This window comes from Leuresthes tenuis, unplaced genomic scaffold, assembly GCF_036924035.1.
Source record: "Leuresthes tenuis unplaced genomic scaffold, fLeuTen1.0.hap1 SCAF_6, whole genome shotgun sequence".
Lineage (NCBI taxonomy): Eukaryota > Metazoa > Chordata > Actinopteri > Atheriniformes > Atherinopsidae > Leuresthes > Leuresthes tenuis.
In genome coordinates, this window is record NW_027325360.1 from 6,321,305 (window position 1) to 6,339,286 (window position 17,982).

General features: G+C 44.4%; 17 non-coding genes across 17 annotated transcripts; all 17 read right to left on the reverse strand.

Moving 5' to 3' along the window:
- Positions 1 to 630: 630 nt before the first annotated feature.
- On the reverse strand, positions 631 to 703 carry trnav-cac (transfer RNA valine (anticodon CAC)). Its single transcript has one exon. It is a non-coding gene; the product is annotated as a tRNA-Val (tRNA).
- A 1,964-nt stretch (positions 704 to 2,667) lies between these two features.
- trnav-aac (transfer RNA valine (anticodon AAC)) lies at positions 2,668 to 2,740 on the reverse strand. Its single transcript has one exon. It is a non-coding gene; the product is annotated as a tRNA-Val (tRNA).
- A 502-nt stretch (positions 2,741 to 3,242) lies between these two features.
- Positions 3,243 to 3,315, reverse strand: trnav-cac (transfer RNA valine (anticodon CAC)). Its single transcript has one exon. It is a non-coding gene; the product is annotated as a tRNA-Val (tRNA).
- Positions 3,316 to 4,283: 968 nt separating this feature from the next.
- On the reverse strand, positions 4,284 to 4,356 carry trnav-aac (transfer RNA valine (anticodon AAC)). The gene has a single exon. It is a non-coding gene; the product is annotated as a tRNA-Val (tRNA).
- A 502-nt stretch (positions 4,357 to 4,858) lies between these two features.
- On the reverse strand, positions 4,859 to 4,931 carry trnav-cac (transfer RNA valine (anticodon CAC)). Its single transcript has one exon. It is a non-coding gene; the product is annotated as a tRNA-Val (tRNA).
- A 937-nt stretch (positions 4,932 to 5,868) lies between these two features.
- On the reverse strand, positions 5,869 to 5,941 carry trnav-cac (transfer RNA valine (anticodon CAC)). Its single transcript has one exon. It is a non-coding gene; the product is annotated as a tRNA-Val (tRNA).
- Positions 5,942 to 6,909: 968 nt separating this feature from the next.
- Positions 6,910 to 6,982, reverse strand: trnav-cac (transfer RNA valine (anticodon CAC)). The gene has a single exon. It is a non-coding gene; the product is annotated as a tRNA-Val (tRNA).
- A 533-nt stretch (positions 6,983 to 7,515) lies between these two features.
- On the reverse strand, positions 7,516 to 7,588 carry trnav-aac (transfer RNA valine (anticodon AAC)). Its single transcript has one exon. It is a non-coding gene; the product is annotated as a tRNA-Val (tRNA).
- Positions 7,589 to 8,738: 1,150 nt separating this feature from the next.
- Positions 8,739 to 8,811, reverse strand: trnav-cac (transfer RNA valine (anticodon CAC)). Its single transcript has one exon. It is a non-coding gene; the product is annotated as a tRNA-Val (tRNA).
- Positions 8,812 to 9,906: 1,095 nt separating this feature from the next.
- Positions 9,907 to 9,979, reverse strand: trnav-aac (transfer RNA valine (anticodon AAC)). Its single transcript has one exon. It is a non-coding gene; the product is annotated as a tRNA-Val (tRNA).
- A 1,071-nt stretch (positions 9,980 to 11,050) lies between these two features.
- Positions 11,051 to 11,123, reverse strand: trnav-aac (transfer RNA valine (anticodon AAC)). Its single transcript has one exon. It is a non-coding gene; the product is annotated as a tRNA-Val (tRNA).
- A 1,722-nt stretch (positions 11,124 to 12,845) lies between these two features.
- Positions 12,846 to 12,918, reverse strand: trnav-aac (transfer RNA valine (anticodon AAC)). Its single transcript has one exon. It is a non-coding gene; the product is annotated as a tRNA-Val (tRNA).
- Positions 12,919 to 13,703: 785 nt separating this feature from the next.
- On the reverse strand, positions 13,704 to 13,776 carry trnav-aac (transfer RNA valine (anticodon AAC)). Its single transcript has one exon. It is a non-coding gene; the product is annotated as a tRNA-Val (tRNA).
- Positions 13,777 to 14,585: 809 nt separating this feature from the next.
- trnav-cac (transfer RNA valine (anticodon CAC)) lies at positions 14,586 to 14,658 on the reverse strand. The gene has a single exon. It is a non-coding gene; the product is annotated as a tRNA-Val (tRNA).
- Positions 14,659 to 15,467: 809 nt separating this feature from the next.
- On the reverse strand, positions 15,468 to 15,540 carry trnav-aac (transfer RNA valine (anticodon AAC)). The gene has a single exon. It is a non-coding gene; the product is annotated as a tRNA-Val (tRNA).
- A 502-nt stretch (positions 15,541 to 16,042) lies between these two features.
- trnav-cac (transfer RNA valine (anticodon CAC)) lies at positions 16,043 to 16,115 on the reverse strand. Its single transcript has one exon. It is a non-coding gene; the product is annotated as a tRNA-Val (tRNA).
- Positions 16,116 to 17,052: 937 nt separating this feature from the next.
- On the reverse strand, positions 17,053 to 17,125 carry trnav-cac (transfer RNA valine (anticodon CAC)). Its single transcript has one exon. It is a non-coding gene; the product is annotated as a tRNA-Val (tRNA).
- Positions 17,126 to 17,982: the final 857 nt, after the last annotated feature.

The window sequence follows — 17,982 nt, forward strand, 5'->3', positions numbered from 1 at the left end:
AATAAAGAGATTTGGAGCTAGTAATGTTTCCGCCCAGTTTTGAACTGAGGACCTTTCGCGTGTTAGGCGAACGTGATAACCACTACACTACTGAAACTGAAGCTGTGCATATCAAACAGATTTTGGGCGGCACGTAGACTGGTGCCTAGGGACAGCTCAAAGGAGGTAGGGCGGGATGCTTTTTGTACGATGCAGAACATTTGCCGTTTCTTTTACAGCATGTCAAGAATAGCAGATGAGGCTCCCCTCCTATCCATAGTTATGAATATGTTGATGTTGCCATCAGTACTCATTCTTTGGGAAAGTAGTGTTTCTACCAAAGTCCGTTTCACACCTCAGCATCGGAGAATCTCTTGGAAATCTGCGAAAAAGGACCTTACAATAGAGATTATCTGCTGGAAATTCATTCCCACAGAGTTCCGGAGTGGTGCCTAGGGACAGCTCATAGGAGGTAGGGCGAGATCCTTTTTGTACGATGCAGAACATTTGCCGTTTCTTTTACAGCATGTCAAAAATAGCAGATGAGGCTCCCCTCCTATACATAGTTATGAATATGTTGATGTTGCCATCAGTAACGTGCAGTCATACAACTTCACACGAGAATGAAATAAATAATAATGGAGCTAGCAATGTTTCCGCCCAGTTTTGAACAGAGGACCTTTCGCGTGTGAGGTGAACGTGATAACCACTACACTACGGAAACTGAAGCTGTGCATGCTAAACAGATTTCGGGGGGCTCCTAGACTGGTTTCTAGGGACAGCTTATAAGAGGTAGGGCGGGATGCTTTTTGTACGATGCAGAACATTTGCCGTTTCTTTTACAGCATGTCAAGAATAGCAGATGAGGCTCCCCTCCTATCCATAGTTATGAATATGTTGATGTTGCCATCAGTACTCATTCTGTGGGAAAGTAGTGTTTCTACCAAAGTCCGTTTCACACCTCAGCATCTGAGAATCTCTTGGAAAAGGACCTTACAATAGAGATTATCTGCTGGAAATTCATTCCCACAGAGTTCCGGAGTGGTGCCTAGGGACAGCTCATAGGAGGTAGGGCGGGATCCTTTTTGTACGATGCAGAACATTTGCCTTTTCTTTTACAGCATGTCAAGAATAGCAGATGAGGCTCCCCTCCTATCCATAGTTATGAATATGTTGATGTTGCCATCAGTACTCATTCTTTGGGAAAGTAGTGTGTCTACCAAAGTCCGTTTCACACCTCAGCATCTGAGAATATCTTGGAAAAGGACCTTACAATAGAGATTATCTGCTGGAAATTCATTCCCACAGAGTTCCGGAGTTGTGCCTAGGGACAGCTCATAGGAGGTAGGGCGGGATGCTTTTTGTACGATGCAGAACATTTGCCGTTTCCTTTACAGCATGTCAAGAATAGCAGATGAGGCTCCCCTCCTATCCATAGTTATGAATATGTTGATGTTGCCATCAGTACTCATTCTTTGGGAAAGTAGTGTTTCTACCAAAGTCCATTTCACACCTCAGCATCGGAGAATCTCTTGGAAATCTGCGAAAAAGGACCTTACAATAGAGATTATCTGCTGGAAATTCATTCTCACAGACTTCCGGAGTGGTGCCTATGGACAGCTCATAGGAGGTAGGGCGGGATGCTTTTACAGCATGTCAAGAATAGCAGATGAGGCTCCCCTCCTATCCACAGTTATGAATATGTTGATGTTTCGAACAGAGGACATCAACATCATCAGAGGAAAGTAGTGTTTCTACCAAAGTCCGTTTCACACCTCAGCATCGGAGAATCTCTTGGAAAAGGACCTTACAATAGAGATTATCTGCTGGAAATTCATTCCCACAGAGTTCCGGAATGGTGCCTAGGGACAGCTCATAGAAGCTGTGACTGAAGACTGAAGACTGAAGCTGTGCATGCTAAACAGATTTTGGGCGGCACCTAGAGTGGTGCCTAGGGACAGCTCATAGGAGGTAGGGCGGGATCCTTTTTGTACGATGCAGAACATTTGCCGTTTCTTTTACAGCATGTCAAGAATAGCAGATGAGGCTCCCCTCCTATCCATAGTTATGAATATGTTGATGTTGCCATCAGTACTCAATCTTTGGGAAAGTAGTGTTTCTACCAAAGTCCGTTTCACACCTCAGCATCGGAGAATCTCTTGGAAATCTGCGAAAAAGGACCTTACAATAGAGATTATCTGCTGGAAATTCATTCTCACAGACTTCCGGAGTGGTGCCTATGGACAGCTCATAGGAGGTAGGGCGGGATGCTTTTACAGCATGTCAAGAATAGCAGATGAGGCTCCCCTCCTATCCATAGTTATGAATATGTTGATGTTTCGAACAGAGGACATCAACATCATCAGAGGAAAGTAGTGTTTCTACCAAAGTCCGTTTCACACCTCAGCATCTGAGAATCTCTTGGAAAAGGACCTTACAATAGAGATTATCTGCTGGAAATTCATTCCCACAGAGTTCCGGAGTGGTGCCTAGGGAAAGCTCATAGGAGGTAGGGCGGGATCCTTTTTGTACGATGCAGAACATTTGCCGTTTCTTTTACAGCATGTCAAGAATAGCAGATGAGGCTCCCCTCTTATCCTTAGTTATGAATATGTTGATATTGCCATCAGTAACGTGCAGTCATAAATCTTCACACAAGAATGAAATAAAGAGATTTGGAGGTAGTAATGTTTCCGCCCAGTTTTGAACTGAGGACCTTTCGCGTGTTAGGCGAACGTGATAACCACTACACTACGGAAACTGAAGCTGTGCATATCAAACAGATTTTGGGCGGCACGTAGACTGGTGCCTAGGGACAGCTCAAAGGAGGTAGGGCGGGATGCTTTTTGTACGATGCAGAACATTTGCCGTTTCTTTTACAGCATGTCAAGAATAGCAGATGAGGCTCCCCTCCTATCCATAGTTATGAATATGTTGATGTTGCCATCAGTACTCATTCTTTGGGAAAGTAGTGTTTCTACCAAAGTCCGTTTCACACCTCAGCATCGGAGAATCTCTTGGAAATCTGCGAAAAAGGACCTTACAATAGAGATTATCTGCTGGAAATTCATTCCCACAGAGTTCCGGAGTGGTGCCTAGGGACAGCTCATAGGATGTAGGGCGGGAAGCTTTTACAGCATGTCAAGAAGAGCAGATGAGGCTCCCCTCCTATCCATAGTTATGAATATGTTGATGTTGCCATCAGTAACGTGCAGTCATACAACTTCACACGAGAATGACATAAATAATAGTGGAGCTAGCAATGTTTCCGCCCAGTTTTGAACTGAGGACCTTTCGCGTGTGAGGCGAACGTGATAACCACTACACTACGGAAACTGAAGCTGTGCATATCAAACAGATTTTGGGCGGCACCTAGAGTGATGTCTAGTGACAGCTCATAGGAGGTAGGGCGGGATCCTTTTTGTACGATGCAGAACATTTGCCGTTTCTTTTACAGCATGTCAAGAATAGCAGATGAGGCTCCCCTCCTATCCATAGTTATGAATATGTTGATGTTGCCATCAGTACTCAATCTTTGGGAAAGTAGTGTTTCTACCAAAGTCCGTTTCACACCTCAGCATCTGAGAATCTCTTGGAAAAGGACCTTACAATAGAGATTATCTGTTGGAAATTCATTCCCACAGACTTCCGGAGTGATGCCTAGTGACAGCTCATAGGAGGTAGGGCGGGATCCTTTTTGTACGATGCAGAACATTTGCCGTTTCCGCCCACCTCAGCATCTGAGAATCTCTTGGAAAAGGACCTTACAATAGAGATTATCTGTTGGAAATTCATTCTCACAGAGTTCCGGAGTGGTGCCTAGGGACAGCTCATAGGAGGTAGGGTGGGATGCTTTTTGTACGATGCAGAACATTTGCCGTTTCTTTTACAGCATGTCAAGAATAGCAGATGAGGCTCCCCTCCTATTCATAGTTATGAATATGTTGATGTTGCCATCAGTACTCATTCTTTGGGAAAGTAGTGTTTCTACCAAAGTCCGTTTCACACCTCAGCATCGGAGAATCTATTCGAAATCTGCGAAAAAGGACCTTACAATAGAGATTATCTGCTGGAAATTCATTCCCACAGAGTTCCGGAGTGGTGCCTAGGGAAAGCTCATAGGAGGTAGGGCGGGATCCTTTTTGTACGATGCAGAACATTTGCCGTTTCTTTTACAGCATGTCAAGAATAGCAGATGAGGCTCCCCTCTTATCCTTAGTTATGAATATGTTGATATTGCCATCAGTAACGTGCAGTCATAAATCTTCACACAAGAATGAAATAAAGAGATTTGGAGCTAGTAATGTTTCCGCCCAGTTTTGAACTGAGGACCTTTCGCGTGTTAGGCGAACGTGATAACCACTACACTACGGAAACTGAAGCTGTGCATATCAAACAGATTTTGGGCGGCACGTAGACTGGTGCCTAGGGACAGCTCAAAGGAGGTAGGGCGGGATGCTTTTTGTACGATGCAGAACATTTGCCGTTTCTTTTACAGCATGTCAAGAATAGCAGATGAGGCTCCCCTCCTATCCATAGTTATGAATATGTTGATGTTGCCATCAGTACTCATTCTTTGGGAAAGTAGTGTTTCTACCAAAGTCCGTTTCACACCTCAGCATCGGAGAATCTCTTGGAAATCTGCGAAAAAGGACCTTACAATAGAGATTATCTGCTGGAAATTCATTCCCACAGAGTTCCGGAGTGGTGCCTAGGGACAGCTCATAGGATGTAGGGCGGGAAGCTTTTACAGCATGTCAAGAAGAGCAGATGAGGCTCCCCTCCTATCCATAGTTATGAATATGTTGATGTTGCCATCAGTAACGTGCAGTCATACAACTTCACACGAGAATGACATAAATAATAGTGGAGCTAGCAATGTTTCCGCCCAGTTTTGAACTGAGGACCTTTCGCGTGTGAGGCGAACGTGATAACCACTACACTACGGAAACTGAAGCTGTGCATATCAAACAGATTTTGGGCGGCACCTAGAGTGATGTCTAGTGACAGCTCATAGGAGGTAGGGCGGGATCCTTTTTGTACGATGCAGAACATTTGCCGTTTCTTTTACAGCATGTCAAGAATAGCAGATGAGGCTCCCCTCCTATCCATAGTTATGAATATGTTGATGTTGCCATCAGTACTCAATCTTTGGGAAAGTAGTGTTTCTACCAAAGTCCGTTTCACACCTCAGCATCTGAGAATCTCTTGGAAAAGGACCTTACAATAGAGATTATCTGTTGGAAATTCATTCCCACAGACTTCCGGAGTGATGCCTAGTGACAGCTCATAGGAGGTAGGGCGGGATCCTTTTTGTACGATGCAGAACATTTGCCGTTTCCGCCCACCTCAGCATCTGAGAATCTCTTGGAAAAGGACCTTACAATAGAGATTATCTGTTGGAAATTCATTCTCACAGAGTTCCGGAGTGGTGCCTAGGGACAGCTCATAGGAGGTAGGGTGGGATGCTTTTTGTACGATGCAGAACATTTGCCGTTTCTTTTACAGCATGTCAAGAATAGCAGATGAGGCTCCCCTCCTATTCATAGTTATGAATATGTTGATGTTGCCATCAGTACTCATTCTTTGGGAAAGTAGTGTTTCTACCAAAGTCCGTTTCACACCTCAGCATCGGAGAATCTATTCGAAATCTGCGAAAAAGGACCTTACAATAGAGATTATCTGCTGGAAATTCATTCCCACAGAGTTCCGGAGTGGTGCCTAGGGACAGCTCATAGGATGTAGGGCGGGAAGCTTTTACAGCATGTCAAGAAGAGCAGATGAGGCTCCCCTCCTATCCATAGTTATGAATATGTTGATGTTGCCATCAGTAACGTGCAGTCATACAACTTCACACGAGAATGACATAAATAATAGTGGAGCTAGCAATGTTTCCGCCCAGTTTTGAACTGAGGACCTTTCGCGTGTGAGGCGAACGTGATAACCACTACACTACGGAAACTGAAGCTGTGCATATCAAACAGATTTTGGGCGGCACCTAGAGTGATGTCTAGTGACAGCTCATAGGAGGTAGGGCGGGATCCTTTTTGTACGATGCAGAACATTTGCCGTTTCTTTTACAGCATGTCAAGAATAGCAGATGAGGCTCCCCTCCTATCCATAGTTATGAATATGTTGATGTTGCCATCAGTACTCAATCTTTGGGAAAGTAGTGTTTCTACCAAAGTCCGTTTCACACCTCAGCATCTGAGAATCTCTTGGAAAAGGACCTTACAATAGAGATTATCTGTTGGAAATTCATTCCCACAGACTTCCGGAGTGATGCCTAGTGACAGCTCATAGGAGGTAGGGCGGGATCCTTTTTGTACGATGCAGAACATTTGCCGTTTCCGCCCACCTCAGCATCTGAGAATCTCTTGGAAAAGGACCTTACAATAGAGATTATCTGTTGGAAATTCATTCTCACAGAGTTCCGGAGTGGTGCCTAGGGACAGCTCATAGGAGGTAGGGTGGGATGCTTTTTGTACGATGCAGAACATTTGCCGTTTCTTTTACAGCATGTCAAGAATAGCAGATGAGGCTCCCCTCCTATTCATAGTTATGAATATGTTGATGTTGCCATCAGTACTCATTCTTTGGGAAAGTAGTGTTTCTACCAAAGTCCGTTTCACACCTCAGCATCGGAGAATCTATTCGAAATCTGCGAAAAAGGACCTTACAATAGAGATTATCTGCTGGAAATTCATTCCCACAGAGTTCCGGAGTGGTGCCTAGGGACAGCTCATAGGAGGTAGGGCGGGATCCTTTTTGTACGATGCAGAACATTTGCCGTTTCTTTTACAGCATGTCAAGAATAGCAGATGAGGCTCCCCTCTTATCCTTAGTTATGAATATGTTGATATTGCCATCAGTAATGTGCAGACATAAATCTTCACACAAGAATGAAAAAAAGAGATTCGGAGCTAGTAATGTTTCCGCCCAGTTTTGAACTGAGGACCTTTCGCGTGTGAGGCGAACGTAATAACCACTACACTACGGAAACTGAAGCTGTGCATATCAAACAGATTTTGGGCGGCACGTAGACTGGTGCCTAGGAACAGCTCATAGGAGGTAGGGCGGGATGCTTTTTGTACGATGCAGAACATTTGCCGTTTCTTTTACAGCATGTCAAGAATAGCAGATGAGGCTCCCCTCCTATCCATAGTTATGAATATGTTGATGTTGCCATCAGTACTCATTCTTTGGGAAAGTAGTGTTTCTACCAAAGTCCGTTTCACACCTCAGCATCGGAGAATCTCTTGGAAATCTGCGAAAAAGGACCTTACAATAGAGATTATCTGCTGGAAATTCATTCCCACAGAGTTCCGGAGTGGTGCCTAGGGACAGCTCATAGGAGGTAGGGCGGGATCCTTTTTGTACGATGCAGAACATTTGCCGTTTCTTTTACAGCATGTCAAGAATAGCAGATGCGGCTCCCCTCTTATCCTTAGTTATGAATATGTTGATATTGCCATCAGTAACGTGCAGTCATAAATCTTCACACAAGAATGAAATAAAGAGATTCGGAGCTAGTAATGTTTCCGCCCAGTTTTGAACTGAGGACCTTTCGCGTGTTAGGCGAACGTGATAACCACTACACTACGGAAACTGAAGCTGTGCATATCAAACAGATTTTGGGCGGCACGTAGACTGGTGCCTAGGGACAGCTCATAGGAGGTAGGGCGGGATGCTTTTTGTACGATGCAGAACATTTGCCGTTTCTTTTACAGCATGTCAAGAATAGCAGATGAGGCTCCCCTCCTATCCATAGTTATGAATATGTTGATGTTGCCATCAGTACCTATTCTTTGGGAAAGTAGTGTTTCTACCAAAGTCCGTTTCATTCCTCAGCATCAGAGAATCTCTTGGAAATCTGCGAAAAAGGACCTTACAATAGAGATTATCTGCTGGAAATTCATTCTCACAGACTTCCGGAGTGGTGCCTATGGACAGCTCATAGGAGGTAGGGCGGGATGCTTTTGCAGCATGTCAAGAAGAGCAGATGCGGCTCCCCTCTTATCCTTAGTTATGAATATGTTGATGTTTCGAACAGAGGACATCAACATCATCAGAGGAAAGTAGTGTTTCTACCAAAGTCCGTTTCACACCTCAGCATCGGAGAATCTCTTGGAAAAGGACCTTACAATAGAGATTATCTGCTGGAAATTCATTCCCACAGAGTTCCGGAATGGTGCCTAGGGACAGCTCATAGAAGCTGTGACTGAAGACTGAAGACTGAAGCTGTGCATGCTAAACAGATTTTGGGCGGCACCTAGAGTGGTGCCTAGGGACAGCTCATAGGAGGTAGGGCGGGATCCTTTTTGTACGATGCAGAACATTTGCCGTTTCTTTTACAGCATGTCAAGAATAGCAGATGAGGCTCCCCTCCTATCCATAGTTATGAATATGTTGATGTTGCCATCAGTACTCAATCTTTGGGAAAGTAGTGTTTCTACCAAAGTCCGTTTCACACCTCAGCATCGGAGAATCTCTTGGAAAAGGACTTTACAATAGAGATTATCTGCTGGAAAATCATTCCCACAGAGTTCCGGAGTGGTGCCTAGGAACAGCTCATAGGAGGTAGGGCGGGATCCTTTTTGTACGATGCAGAACATTTGCCGTTTCTTTTACAGCATGTCAAGAATAGCAGATGAGGCTCCCCTCTTATCCTTAGTTATGAATATGTTGATATTGCCATCAGTAACGTGCAGTCATAAATCTTCACACAAGAATGAAATAAAGAGATTCGGAGCTAGTAATGTTTCCGCCCAGTTTTGAACTGAGGACCTTTCGCGTGTGAGGCGAACGTGATAACCACTACACTACGGAAACTGAAGCTGTGCTTATCAAACAGATTTTGGGCGGCACGTAGACTGGTGCCTAGGAACAGCTCATAGGAGGTAGGGCGGGATGCTTTTTGTACGATGCAGAACATTTGCCGTTTCTTTTACAGCATGTCAAGAATAGCAGATGAGGCTCCCCTCCTATCCATAGTTATGAATATGTTGATGTTGCCATCAGTACTCATTCTTTGGGAAAGTAGTGTTTCTACCAAAGTCCGTTTCACACCTCAGCATCGGAGAATCTCTTGGAAATCTGCGAAAAAGGACCTTATAATAGAGATTATCTGCTGGAAATTCATTCCCACAGAGTTCCGGAGTGGTGCCTAGGGACAGCTCATAGGAGGTAGGGCGGGATCCTTTTTGTACGATGCAGAACATTTGCCGTTTCTTTTACAGCATGTCAAGAATAGCAGATGAGGCTCCCCTCCTATCCATAGTTATGAATATGTTGATGTTGCCATCAGTACTCATTCTTTGGGAAAGTAGTGTTTCTACCAAAGTCCGTTTCACACCTCAGCATCGGAGAATCTCTTGGAAATCTGCGAAAAAGGACCTTACAATAGAGATTATCTGCTGGAAATTCATTCCCACAGAGTTCCGGAGTGGTGCCTAGGGACAGCTCATAGGAGGTAGGGCGGGATCCTTTTTGTACGATGCAGAACATTTGCCGTTTCTTTTACAGCATGTCAAGAATAGCAGATGAGGCTCCCCTCCTATCCATAGTTATGAATATGTTGATGTTGCCATCAGTACTCATTCTTTGGGAAAGTAGTGTTTCTACCAAAGTCCGTTTCACACCTCAGCATCTGAGAATCTCTTGGAAAAGGACCTTACAATAGAGATTATCTGCTGGAAATTCATTCCCACAGAGTTCCGGAGTGGTGCCTAGGGACAGCTCATAGGAGGTAGGGCGGGATCCTTTTTGTACGATGCAGAACATTTGCCGTTTCTTTTACAGCATGTCAAGAATAGCAGATGAGGCTCCCCTCTTATCCTTAGTTATGAATATGTTGATATTGCCATCAGTAACGTGCAGTCATAAATCTTCACACAAGAATGAAATAAAGAGATTTGGAGCTAGTAATGTTTCCGCCCAGTTTTGAACTGAGGACCTTTCGCGTGTTAGGCGAACGTGATAACCACTACACTACGGAAACTTAAGCTGTGCATATCAAACAGATTTTGGGCGGCACGTAGACTGGTGCCTAGGGACAGCTCAAAGGAGGTAGGGCGGGATGCTTTTTGTACGATGCAGAACATTTGCCGTTTCTTTTACAGCATGTCAAGAATAGCAGATGAGGCTCCCCTCCTATCCATAGTTATGAATATGTTGATGTTGCCATCAGTACTCATTCTTTGGGAAAGTAGTGTTTCTACCAAAGTCCGTTTCACACCTCAGCATCGGAGAATCTCTTGGAAATCTGCGAAAAAGGACCTTACAATAGAGATTATCTGCTGGAAATTCATTCCCACAGAGTTCCGGAGTGGTGCCTAGGGACAGCTCATAGGAGGTAGGGCGGGATCCTTTTTGTACGATGCAGAACATTTGCCGTTTCTTTTACAGCATGTCAAGAATAGCAGATGAGGCTCCCCTCCTATCCATAGTTATGAATATGTTGATGTTGCCATCAGTACTCATTCTTTGGGAAAGTAGTGTTTCTACCAAAGTCCGTTTCACACCTCAGCATTGGAGAATCTCTTGGAAATCTGCGAAAAAGGACCTTACAATAGAGATTATCTGCTGGAAATTCATTCTCACAGACTTCCGGAGTGGTGCCTATGGACAGCTCATAGGAGGTAGGGCGGGATGCTTTTACAGCATGTCAAGAATAGCAGATGAGGCTCCCCTCCTATCCATAGTTATGAATATGTTGATGTTTCGAACAGAGGACATCAACATCATCAGAGGAAAGTAGTGTTTCTACCAAAGTCCGTTTCACACCTCAGCATCTGAGAATCTCTTGGAAAAGGACCTTACAATAGAGATTATCTGCTGGAAATTCATTCCCACAGAGTTCCGGAGTGGTGCCTAGGGACAGCTCATAGGAGGTAGGGCGGGATCCTTTTTGTACGATGCAGAACATTTGCCGTTTCTTTTACAGCATGTCAAGAATAGCAGATGAGGCTCCCCTCTTATCCTTAGTTATGAATATGTTGATATTGCCATCAGTAACGTGCAGTCATAAATCTTCACACAAGAATGAAATAAAGAGATTTGGAGCTAGTAATGTTTCCGCCCAGTTTTGAACTGAGGACCTTTCGCGTGTTAGGCGAACGTGATAACCACTACACTACGGAAACTGAAGCTGTGCATATCAAACAGATTTTGGGCGGCACGTAGACTGGTGCCTAGGGACAGCTCAAAGGAGGTAGGGCGGGATGCTTTTTGTACGATGCAGAACATTTGCCGTTTCTTTTACAGCATGTCAAGAATAGCAGATGAGGCTCCCCTCCTATCCATAGTTATGAATATGTTGATGTTGCCATCAGTACTCATTCTTTGGGAAAGTAGTGTTTCTACCAAAGTCCGTTTCACACCTCAGCATCGGAGAATCTCTTGGAAATCTGCGAAAAAGGACCTTACAATAGAGATTATCTGCTGGAAATTCATTCCCACAGAGTTCCGGAGTGGTGCCTAGGGACAGCTCATAGGAGGTAGGGCGGGATCCTTTTTGTACGATGCAGAACATTTGCCGTTTCTTTTACAGCATGTCAAGAATAGCAGATGAGGCTCCCCTCCTATCCATAGTTATGAATATGTTGATGTTGCCATCAGTACTCATTCTTTGGGAAAGTAGTGTTTCTACCAAAGTCCGTTTCACACCTCAGCATCGGAGAATCTCTTGGAAATCTGCGAAAAAGGACCTTACAATAGAGATTATCTGCTGGAAATTCATTCCCACAGAGTTCCGGAGTGGTGCCTAGGGACAGCTCATAGGAGGTAGGGCGGGATCCTTTTTGTACGATGCAGAACATTTGCCGTTTCTTTTACAGCATGTCAAGAATAGCAGATGAGGCTCCCCTCCTATCCATAGTTATGAATATGTTGATGTTGCCATCAGTACTCATTCTTTGGGAAAGTAGTGTTTCTACCAAAGTCCGTTTCACACCTCAGCATTGGAGAATCTCTTGGAAATCTGCGAAAAAGGACCTTACAATAGAGATTATCTGCTGGAAATTCATTCTCACAGACTTCCGGAGTGGTGCCTATGGACAGCTCATAGGAGGTAGGGCGGGATGCTTTTACAGCATGTCAAGAATAGCAGATGAGGCTCCCCTCCTATCCATAGTTATGAATATGTTGATGTTTCGAACAGAGGACATCAACATCATCAGAGGAAAGTAGTGTTTCTACCAAAGTCCGTTTCACACCTCAGCATCGGAGAATCTCTTGGAAAAGGACCTTACAATAGAGATTATCTGCTGGAAATTCATTCCCACAGAGTTCCGGAATGGTGCCTAGGGAAAGCTCATAGAAGCTGTGACTGAAGACTGAAGACTGAAGCTGTGCATGCTAAACAGATTTTGGGCGGCACCTAGAGTGGTGCCTAGGGACAGCTCATAGGAGGTAGGGCGGTATCCTTTTTGTACGATGCAGAACATTTGCCGTTTCTTTTACAGCATGTCAAGAATAGCAGATGAGGCTCCCCTCCTATCCATAGTTATGAATATGTTGATGTTGCCATCAGTACTCAATCTTTGGGAAAGTAGTGTTTCTACCAAAGTCCGTTTCACACCTCAGCATCGGAGAATCTCTTGGAAAAGGACTTTACAATAGAGATTATCTGCTGGAAAATCATTCCCACAGAGTTCCGGAGTGGTGCCTAGGAACAGCTCATAGGAGGTAGGGCGGGATCCTTTTTGTACGATGCAGAACATTTGCCGTTTCTTTTACAGCATGTCAAGAATAGCAGATGAGGCTCCCCTCTTATCCTTAGTTATGAATATGTTGATATTGCCATCAGTAACGTGCAGTCATAAATCTTCACACAAGAATGAAATAAAGAGATTTGGAGCTAGTAATGTTTCCGCCCAGTTTTGAACTGAGGACCTTTCGCGTGTTAGGCGAACGTGATAACCACTACACTACGGAAACTGAAGCTGTGCATATCAGACAGATTTTGGGCGGCACGTACACTGGTGCCTAGGGACAGCTCAAAGGAGGTAGGGCGGGATGCTTTTTGTACGATGCAGAACATTTGCCGTTTCTTTTACAGCATGTCAAGAATAGCAGATGAGGCTCCCCTCCTATCCATAGTTATGAATATGTTGATGTTGCCATCAGTACTCATTCTTTGGGAAAGTAGTGTTTCTACCAAAGTCCGTTTCACACCTCAGCATTGGAGAATCTCTTGGAAATCTGCGAAAAAGGACCTTACAATAGAGATTATCTGCTGGAAATTCATTCTCACAGACTTCCGGAGTGGTGCCTATGGACAGCTCATAGGAGGTAGGGCGGGATGCTTTTACAGCATGTCAAGAATAGCAGATGAGGCTCCCCTCCTATCCATAGTTATGAATATGTTGATGTTTCGAACAGAGGACATCAACATCATCAGAGGAAAGTAGTGTTTCTACCAAAGTCCGTTTCACACCTCAGCATCTGAGAATCTCTTGGAAAAGGACCTTACAATAGAGATTATCTGCTGGAAATTCATTCCCACAGAGTTCCGGAGTGGTGCCTAGGGACAGCTCATAGGAGGTAGGGCGGGATCCTTTTTGTACGATGCAGAACATTTGCCGTTTCTTTTACAGCATGTCAAGAATAGCAGATGAGGCTCCCCTCTTATCCTTAGTTATGAATATGTTGATATTGCCATCAGTAACGTGCAGTCATAAATCTTCACACAAGAATGAAATAAAGAGATTTGGAGCTAGTAATGTTTCCGCCCAGTTTTGAACTGAGGACCTTTCGCGTGTTAGGCGAACGTGATAACCACTACACTACGGAAACTGAAGCTGTGCATATCAAACAGATTTTGGGCGGCACGTAGACTGGTGCCTAGGGACAGCTCAAAGGAGGTAGGGCGGGATGCTTTTTGTACGATGCAGAACATTTGCCGTTTCTTTTACAGCATGTCAAGAATAGCAGATGAGGCTCCCCTCCTATCCATAGTTATGAATATGTTGATGTTGCCATCAGTACTCATTCTTTGGGAAAGTAGTGTTTCTACCAAAGTCCGTTTCACACCTCAGCATCGGAGAATCTCTTGGAAATCTGCGAAAAAGGACCTTACAATAGAGATTATCTGCTGGAAATTCATTCCCACAGAGTTCCGGAGTGGTGCCTAGGGACAGCTCATAGGAGGTAGGGCGGGATCCTTTTTGTACGATGCAGAACATTTGCCGTTTCTTTTACAGCATGTCAAGAATAGCAGATGAGGCTCCCCTCCTATCCATAGTTATGAATATGTTGATGTTGCCATCAGTACTCATTCTTTGGGAAAGTAGTGTTTCTACCAAAGTCCGTTTCACACCTCAGCATCGGAGAATCTCTTGGAAAAGGACCTTACAATAGAGATTATCTGCTGGAAATTCATTCCCACAGAGTTCCGGAGTGGTGCCTAGGGACAGCTCATAGGAGGTAGGGCGGGATCCTTTTTGTACGATGCAGAACATTTGCCGTTTCTTTTACAGCATGTCAAGAATAGCAGATGAGGCTCCCCTCCTATCCATATTTATGAATATGTTGATGTTGCCATCAGTAACGTGCAGTCATACAACTTCACACGAGAATGAAATAAATAATAATAGAGCTAGCAATGTTTCCGCCCAGTTTCGAACTGAGGACATTTCGCGTGTGAGGCGAACGTGATAACCACTACACTACGGAAACTGAAGCTGTGCATGCTAAACAGATTTCGGGGGGCTCCTAGACTGGTGCCTAGGGACAGCTTATAAGAGGTAGGGCGGGATGCTTTTTGTACGATGCAGAACATTTGCCGTTTCTTTTACAGCATGTCAAGAATAGCAGATGAGGCTCCCCTCCTATCCATAGTTATGAATATGTTGATGTTGCCATCAGTACTCATTCTTTGGGAAAGTAGTGTTTCTACCAAAGTCCGTTTCACACCTCAGCATCTGAGAATCTCTTGGAAAAGGACCTTACAATAGAGATTATCTGCTGGAAATTCATTCTCACAGAGTTCCGGAGTGGTGCCTAGGGACAGCTCATAGGAGGTAGGGTGGGATGCTTTTTGTACGATGCAGAACATTTGCCGTTTCTTTTACAGCATGTCAAGAATAGCAGATGAGGCTCCCCTCCTATTCATAGTTATGAATATGTTGATGTTGCCATCAGTACTCATTCTTTGGGAAAGTAGTGTTTCTACCAAAGTCCGTTTCACACCTCAGCATCGGAGAATCTATTCGAAATCTGCGAAAAAGGACCTTACAATAGAGATTATCTGCTGGAAATTCATTCCCACAGAGTTCCGGAGTGGTGCCTAGGGAAAGCTCATAGGAGGTAGGGCGGGATCCTTTTTGTACGATGCAGAACATTTGCCGTTTCTTTTACAGCATGTCAAGAATAGCAGATGAGGCTCCCCTCTTATCCTTAGTTATGAATATGTTGATATTGCCATCAGTAACGTGCAGTCATAAATCTTCACACAAGAATGAAATAAAGAGATTTGGAGCTAGTAATGTTTCCGCCCAGTTTTGAACTGAGGACCTTTCGCGTGTTAGGCGAACGTGATAACCACTACACTACGGAAACTGAAGCTGTGCATATCAAACAGATTTTGGGCGGCACGTAGACTGGTGCCTAGGGACAGCTCAAAGGAGGTAGGGCGGGATGCTTTTTGTACGATGCAGAACATTTGCCGTTTCTTTTACAGCATGTCAAGAATAGCAGATGAGGCTCCCCTCCTATCCATAGTTATGAATATGTTGATGTTGCCATCAGTACTCATTCTTTGGGAAAGTAGTGTTTCTACCAAAGTCCGTTTCACACCTCAGCATCGGAGAATCTCTTGGAAATCTGCGAAAAAGGACCTTACAATAGAGATTATCTGCTGGAAATTCATTCCCACAGAGTTCCGGAGTGGTGCCTAGGGACAGCTCATAGGATGTAGGGCGGGAAGCTTTTACAGCATGTCAAGAAGAGCAGATGAGGCTCCCCTCCTATCCATAGTTATGAATATGTTGATGTTGCCATCAGTAACGTGCAGTCATACAACTTCACACGAGAATGACATAAATAATAGTGGAGCTAGCAATGTTTCCGCCCAGTTTTGAACTGAGGACCTTTCGCGTGTGAGGCGAACGTGATAACCACTACACTACGGAAACTGAAGCTGTGCATATCAAACAGATTTTGGGCGGCACCTAGAGTGATGTCTAGTGACAGCTCATAGGAGGTAGGGCGGGATCCTTTTTGTACGATGCAGAACATTTGCCGTTTCTTTTACAGCATGTCAAGAATAGCAGATGAGGCTCCCCTCCTATCCATAGTTATGAATATGTTGATGTTGCCATCAGTACTCAATCTTTGGGAAAGTAGTGTTTCTACCAAAGTCCGTTTCACACCTCAGCATCTGAGAATCTCTTGGAAAAGGACCTTACAATAGAGATTATCTGTTGGAAATTCATTCCCACAGACTTCCGGAGTGATGCCTAGTGACAGCTCATAGGAGGTAGGGCGGGATCCTTTTTGTACGATGCAGAACATTTGCCGTTTCCGCCCACCTCAGCATCTGAGAATCTCTTGGAAAAGGACCTTACAATAGAGATTATCTGTTGGAAATTCATTCTCACAGAGTTCCGGAGTGGTGCCTAGGGACAGCTCATAGGAGGTAGGGTGGGATGCTTTTTGTACGATGCAGAACATTTGCCGTTTCTTTTACAGCATGTCAAGAATAGCAGATGAGGCTCCCCTCCTATTCATAGTTATGAATATGTTGATGTTGCCATCAGTACTCATTCTTTGGGAAAGTAGTGTTTCTACCAAAGTCCGTTTCACACCTCAGCATCGGAGAATCTATTCGAAATCTGCGAAAAAGGACCTTACAATAGAGATTATCTGCTGGAAATTCATTCCCACAGAGTTCCGGAGTGGTGCCTAGGGACAGCTCATAGGATGTAGGGCGGGAAGCTTTTACAGCATGTCAAGAAGAGCAGATGAGGCTCCCCTCCTATCCATAGTTATGAATATGTTGATGTTGCCATCAGTAACGTGCAGTCATACAACTTCACACGAGAATGACATAAATAATAGTGGAGCTAGCAATGTTTCCGCCCAGTTTTGAACTGAGGACCTTTCGCGTGTGAGGCGAACGTGATAACCACTACACTACGGAAACTGAAGCTGTGCATATCAAACAGATTTTGGGCGGCACCTAGAGTGATGTCTAGTGACAGCTCATAGGAGGTAGGGCGGGATCCTTTTTGTACGATGCAGAACATTTGCCGTTTCTTTTACAGCATGTCAAGAATAGCAGATGAGGCTCCCCTCCTATCCATAGTTATGAATATGTTGATGTTGCCATCAGTACTCAATCTTTGGGAAAGTAGTGTTTCTACCAAAGTCCGTTTCACACCTCAGCATCTGAGAATCTCTTGGAAAAGGACCTTACAATAGAGATTATCTGTTGGAAATTCATTCCCACAGACTTCCGGAGTGATGCCTAGTGACAGCTCATAGGAGGTAGGGCGGGATCCTTTTTGTACGATGCAGAACATTTGCCGTTTCCGCCCACCTCAGCATCTGAGAATCTCTTGGAAAAGGACCTTACAATAGAGATTATCTGTTGGAAATTCATTCTCACAGAGTTCCGGAGTGGTGCCTAGGGACAGCTCATAGGAGGTAGGGTGGGATGCTTTTTGTACGATGCAGAACATTTGCCGTTTCTTTTACAGCATGTCAAGAATAGCAGATGAGGCTCCCCTCCTATTCATAGTTATGAATATGTTGATGTTGCCATCAGTACTCATTCTTTGGGAAAGTAGTGTTTCTACCAAAGTCCGTTTCACACCTCAGCATCGGAGAATCTATTCGAAATCTGCGAAAAAGGACCTTACAATAGAGATTATCTGCTGGAAATTCATTCCCACAGAGTTCCGGAGTGGTGCCTAGGGACAGCTCATAGGAGGTAGGGCGGGATCCTTTTTGTACGATGCAGAACATTTGCCGTTTCTTTTACAGCATGTCAAGAATAGC